Raw genomic sequence first — 7,061 nt, 5'->3', positions numbered from 1 at the left:
GATAACACCGCCGATTGCTTTACTGATGATCGAGAGTAGACTGATGGGGCAGTAATTGGATGGATTGTATTTGTATACTGTTTGCATACAGGGGTTACCTAGGCAACGTTCCACATAGCAGGATAGATACCAGTATTGCAGCTGTGCTGGAACAGCTTGGCTGGAAGAGCGGCAAGTTCTGGAGCACAGGTCTGCCGCACTATTGCCGGAATACTGTCAGGGCTCGTAGCTCTTGCATTATCCTGTGCCTTCAGCTGTTCCTTGATATCATGCGGATTGAATCGAATTGGCTGAGGACTTGCATCAGTGAGGATAGGGACTTCCGAAGTAGTGGGAGATGAATCATCCACTCGACACGTCTGGCTGAACATTGTAGCAAATGCTTCAGCCTTACATTTTGCACTGATGTGCTGTGCTCCCCCATCAATGTTGATGGAGACATTTGTGGACCGTCTTCCTCCAGTGAGTTATTTAATTGTTAACCGTCATTGACGGCAGTATGTGGCAGGGCTGCAGAGCATAAATCTGCTCTGGTGGTTGTGGGATCACTTCGCCCTGTCTATAACTTGTTGCTTATGCTGTTTGGCAAGCAAGCAGTCCTGTGTTATAGCTTCACCAGGTTGATGCCTCATTCTTAGGTCTGCCTGGTGCTGCTCCTGACAGGCCCTCCGAAAGTCTTCAATGAATTACGGTAAATTCTTGTCTTGGTGGTAATGGTAGAGTGGGCGATATGCCTGTCCATGAGGGTAAAGATTGCGATTGAGTACAATTCTACTGTTGCTGATGGCACACAGCGCCCCATGGATGCCCAGACTTCAGTAGCTAGATCTGTTTGTAATATATCCCATTTAGCACGGTGGTACCGCCACGCAACACAATGGACAGTGTCCTAAATGTGAAGGCTGGTCTTCGGCTCCACAACGACTGTGCGATGGTCACTCCTACTGGTATTTTCATGGACAGATGCATCTGCGGCAGGCAGGTTGGTGAGGATGAGGTCAAGTTATTGTTCCTTCTATTTGGTTCTGTCACCACCTGCTGCAGTCCCAGTCTAGCAGATAGTTCATTTAGGACTTGGCCAGATTGGTCACTAGTGGTGCTACCGAGCCAGTCTTGGCGATAGACATTGGAGTCGCAAACCCAAAGTGCATACTGCCCCCTTGCCAGTGGTGTTCAACATGGAGAAGCACTGATTCTTCAGCGTAGGGGGATGGGGGTGTGTCGGTGTGGTATGTAGTCATCAACAGGAGATACCCTTTCCCATATTTGATCAGATGCCAAGCGATTTCATGCTGTCCGAAGCCGATGCTGAGGACACCCTCGACGACTCCCCGTCAACTGTATACCACCCTGCCGCCACCACTGTTGGTCCAGTCCTGACCGTGGGAGATGACAAACCCAGGGATTGTGATGGTGGTGTCTGACACATTGTCTGTTAGATATGTTCTGTGAGGGGGACTATGTCAGGCTTTTGCTTGCAACGTCTGTGAGACAACACTCCAGAATTTGACAATAGCCACCAGACATTAGTAAGGAGGACATTGAAGCGTCGACAGGGCTGTGTTTACTGTTGTCATTTCTGGTGCCTAGGTCGATGCCGGGTGGTCCGTCCTGTTTCATTTCTTTTGCCGCAGTTTGGTACAACTGAGTGCTCGCAAGGATATTTCAAAGGGCATCTAAGAATCACCCACGTTGCAATCATATGGTCTCAGGAGGTCGTGCTGGGCGTTCTCTTTGAAGCGCTGGAACCTTTCTGTTGTTCGTGATGCCTGTGTGATATCTGGAATATACTTCCAGGGTACTTAATCAGTGGTGTTGAAGACACCGAAATTGACATCTCTGTTTCCCATGAAGTCTCATGGCACCAGGTCAAACATGGGCAAGGGGAGCTCCTGCTGATTTCCACTGCCCCCCCCGACATCAGCTAATGAATCAGTGCTCCTTCATGTTGAACATCATTTGGAGGAAGTACTGAGGGCGGAGTAGGCGCTGAATGTAATCTGATTGCGGGATGTCAATGACCATCACCAAATCTGGCTCGGTAGCACCACTACTGAACGAGCTGGACGAGTCCTAAATGATATAGCTGCTGGATTGGGTCAGTGGTATGTGGTGAGGGAATCAACAAGAAGCGTGATGTGAGTCATTCTCGGGACCGACCGAACCACGCATGGGAAAATTTAGGACCGCATATCAGACCATGAAGGCACTTGAAAACAGGCAGGTGACAGAACATAGTTCTTCAGTGTTAATTGTTTAAAATTTGGAGTAGAAAGAGGACAGAATATACCTCACAGATGGCCTCTTGCAAACAATAGCAAGATGAACTCATAGAAATAGAAAGGAAACAACGCCAAAAATTGAGTTAAATTTGGGAAAGCAATGGCAAAGTAGACCGAAGAGATAAGTACAATAATATTTTTGATCAAGGAGAAATAAATTGTTTTCAGCAGTAAATCTAAATGTCAGCGATGTCCCCTGTCCCTTGCGATGTCGAAATACCGATAGGTTATTTCTGTTCAATTGGAATGTCATGTGCAATGTGCCTGATTCTCAATTCATCATAACGAACGCGATCCAACAGGAACAGAAATAAGGAAGTACATTACCACTAAAACCCTTTTCCTCAGCCTTCATTTCATAATGGTCATGAACGATAAACTGTAGGTCAGCCAACAAAGCAGAAAGTTTTCACCTAGCTCTCTAGCTAATACACGCTGCTTCAGATTATGAGGCCTCATGATGTTTCGTTTTAGGTGAAGGATTATCAGGGTTAAAATGTTAGCATTTAATCCCTGGCAGGATAAAAGTTAGAAATAGCGCCCCTATCAGGGAGGCGGTGCCATAGTGGTATTGTCACTTGACCGATAACCCAGAAACACAGGCGTAATCCGTAAGGGATTGGAGTTCGATTCCCACCACAGTAGATAGTTGAATATAAATCAAATATAATGAGGTATTGAAAGCCTAATGTTGGCCGTGAAACCATGGCCGATTGTCGTTAAAGGAGATCTGGTTCTATAATGCAATGAAGGGGATGGAATCTGCCGTCCATATCGGCTCTGGCCTACATGTGACTCCAGGCCCACGGCAATGTGATTGACACTTAAATGTCCTTTGAACAATTGGTGATCGCCATTAACTGCTGGCCTAGCCAGTGACATCCACGTCTCAAAAACGAACTAAGAATAGTGCCATCTCTATTTTCCAGCTCCAATCAATAAGACAAAACACTTCACGATACAAGAAAAAACCCGAAGCAAAAGGGATGCATTATTGTGATTAATTTTAAGACATTGGTCAGGGCACCATGATTTTTTCCCCTTAGTTTCACTTCTTAATGGGGCTGGAGAAGCGCTGTTAAACCCACCATATCCTTCCCTTTCCTTCTTAGTCATTCATAGATTGTATTTTTCGCTGGCTAGGACATCACTAATTATCCACTGAGCAGGTGGTGGTGAGCTTCCTTCATGACTGGCTGCAGTCCTGGTGATATAGCTACAGCCACAGGGCTCTTAGGAAGCGAGTTGAAGGGTATTGACCCATCGAGAGTGAGGGTACAGCGATATAGCGCCAAAGAATTCGGCTGCGTTCCTTTGGAGTAGAACATGCCGATGGTGCTGTTCCTATGCTTCTGCTGCTCCTTCCCTTCTATGTGTCAGAGGTCAAGCTTTTTTTGACAGTGCTGGCCTTAACAATGCAAAATTGAGCTTCTTCTTGAACAGTTGCACTGTAGGTGGATTTGCAGGTACAGTGTTGCTGAGTTGGGGAATTCCTAGAATTGAGCCAACAATAGGGAAGAAAAGGCAACAAGTTGCCAAGTAAGGATGGTTTGTGTCTAGGTAGGTCACCTACAGACTTTGATTTTTCCATTTGTCTGCTTCCCTTCGCCTTGGTAGTAACCGTCACAGCTTTTAAACAAAATAAAAGCAAAATGCAGCTGATGGTGGAAATCTGAAATTCAAAGCAGAGCGTCCAAGAAATTCTCAGCATGTGTGGCAGAATCTGTGGAGGGAGAAACAGTGTGAAAGTGTCCAATCCGGATCAGAGCTGAAGAATGGTAGAAATGTGATGGATTTAACACAGTTGATGAGAAGAGATGGAGCAGGTGGGTCATTTTGAAGGTAGGGACAGGTTTGAGTTCAGAGGAGGTTTGACAATTGTAACATAGGCACAAGATAAAGGGATTGGAAATGACTGTGTTAAAGAATAAAACAGGTGTCAACAGTGGCATGAAGCTGAGATAGCAGAGCGTGTTAATAGCAGGATAAGCGGCAGCACCCTCTGACAGCATAGCACAACAGCAAATTGCAGACTGGCCCTACGCAGGGAGCGGGGTAGGGAAAAACATACATATCGAAATGAAGGATAGAGTTCATGGCATGAAGTTGTGGTAATCAATGTTAAGTCCAGAATTGTGTAAAGTGTCTAATCGGAAGAATAAGATGCTGTTTCTTCGGTCTGCGCTGGGCTTGAATGGAATATTGCAGCCGGCCAAGGGCCAACATATGGGAAGGAGAGCAAGATGGCGAATTGAAATGGCAAGAGACAGGAAAGTCAGGGTCTTGTTTTCAGACTGCGCAATTGTGTTCTGCAAAACAGACACCCTTACTGTATTTAGCGTCCCAAGAGCAGGGGAGACCACTGCTGTGAGTCGCGAACAGAGTAGGCTTTTTTGAAACAAGTGCAAGTGAATCGCTTCTTCACATTGAAGGTGTCATTTGAGCCTTGGGCAATGAATTGGGAGGAGGACCATCACCTCCAGCGATTGCATGGGAAGATGCCATGCGAAGGGGGTGATTTGTTAGCAGTCATAGACGAGTTTTTAAAGGTGCTGTGCAAGTAGACATGTCGATTTTTTACAGAGCGCTTTGTAATTATTTTTATTCATTCGTAGGATGTGGGCGTCGCTCGATAAGCCTGTATTTACTGCCCATCCCTAATTGCCCATTAGAAGGGGGTGGTGAGCTGCCCTCTCGAACCCTTGCAGTCCCTGTGGTGTTGGTACACTTACAGTGCTCATAGGGAGGGGATTACAGGATTTTGACCCAGCGATAGTGAAGGCGTGATGATATATTTCAAAGTCTGGATGGTGAGTGGCTTGGAGAGGAATTTGCAGGTGGTAGAGATCCCATGCATGTGCTTCCCTTCTACTTCTAGATGTTAGTGGTTCTGGGTTTGGAAAGAGTTGTCTAAGGAGGCTTGTTGAGTTTCTACTGCATTTCTTCTAGATGGTAGATGTTGCCACTGTGCGTCGTTGGTGAAAGAGGGGATTTATTCTGGATACCGCTCTAATCATGTGGGCTGTTTAGTCGTGTATGGTGTCATCTTCTTGACTATTATGGAAGCTGTACTCATTCATACAGATGGTGTATTCCATTACATTCCTGATCTGTGCCTTGTAATGACATTGAATGTCAAGGAGGGAGGGTTGGATTCACTCTTGCTGGAGCTGATCATTGTTTCAGTGCTCTTTGGTGGGAATGTCACTTGCCAATTGTCAGTCAGAATCGTAATGCTTTCCAGCTCGGGCTACATGTAGACACCGACTTCTTCAGTAGCTCGGCAGCTAAGAATGTTCTTGATTGGTAAGGGGAACAAAGGTTACGGGGAGAAGACGGGAGAATGGGGTTGAGAAACTTATAAGCCATGATTGAATGGCGGAGCTAACACTATTGGCCGAATGGCCTATTTTCTGCTCCTGTGTCTTATGGTCTTATGGTCTAATATTACATAAAACATTCAGTGAACTTTCCCTTTTCTGACGTGATGTTGAAGGGAGTCCCAATTGTTCAAGCAACTGAATAATTTGGAACACTCACCTGAGGAACTTCAGCAGTAATGACGTTGGACTGAGATGATTGGCATCTAATAATCAGGTCGATCTTATTATGTTTAGTGTATGGTGTCAAAATATTCAATGTTTACCGAATGAAAGCAGAAATTGCTGGAAAAAAAAAACAAAACTCTGCAAGATCAGCAGCATCTATTTTGAGATCAGCTCATTGTTTCAATTTCAACATGAATCTTGATCGAAACTGAAAAGAAGCTGAAATCTCTTCGTCTTTGTGTTGTTGGAAGTTGGATGTGGCGGTGAGAGGGGCAGTTTGAGTATTTAAAAAAAATACATTTCGTGGTAGGTTACACTGCGGGGTAGATGCAATTTTAATGATGTCGTGGAATAAAAGGCAATGAGAATGAGATTGTTAGTAGAGAAGGACAAATCATTGTTCCAGAATAGGTGTTATAGCAAAATAAACGTCAGTGGTATCTGAAAGCAAAGATTGAGAACAAGGCCCAGATTTGCCCGAGGGGAAGCAGAAAAATGTGAAGCCTAGAGAATTTCAAGCATCACGCCCTTGTTCAGAATAAGCCCAGCAATTACAGACCAGTTTGTTCAACCTCAGTGGTGGACAGGATTCTACAAACAATTTTGTAGGTACAGTTAGATGTCACGTGGAAAAATATGGGTTGATAAGGAGGATTTCTTAGGTGTAATTTTTTAGGATTAATAATTTGCTAGGATTATTTGAAGAGGAAACAGATGAGCTCCATGAGGTTAATGCCATTAATGTGGTGTACATGGGCTTTCAAAAGGCATTTGATACAGTGCCACACAACAGATTTATGAGAAAAGTCATTGCTCATGGAATTAAAAGGACAATATCAATGTGGAAATAAAATTGTCTGTGAAATAGGAAAAATAGAGTAGTGGTGAATGTTTTTTTTCGGCTGGAGGAAGGTGTTTCGGGGAGATCCCCAGGCATCGGTAGTGAGACCCTTGCTTTTTCTGACAAATATTAATGATCAAGATCTTTGAGGGCAGGGGACAATTCCAAGATTTTCGGATGGTACTAAGCCTTGGAGGGTTGTAAACCACGAGGACGGCAGTATGTAACTTCAAAAAGACATATACAAGTTGGTGCTGTGGGCAGATAGTTGGCAGATGAAATTTAATGCAGTGAAGTGTGAGGTGATGTATTTTGGTAGGAAGGACATGGCTCGTCAATATAAAATAAGGGGTAAAATTTTGAAGGGTGTTCAGGAGCAGAAAGAACTGG

Source organism: Cetorhinus maximus, unplaced genomic scaffold (genome assembly GCF_964194155.1).
Source record: "Cetorhinus maximus unplaced genomic scaffold, sCetMax3.hap1.1 HAP1_SCAFFOLD_44, whole genome shotgun sequence".
NCBI lineage: Eukaryota > Metazoa > Chordata > Chondrichthyes > Lamniformes > Cetorhinidae > Cetorhinus > Cetorhinus maximus.
This window is presented reverse-complemented; position numbering follows the sequence as displayed.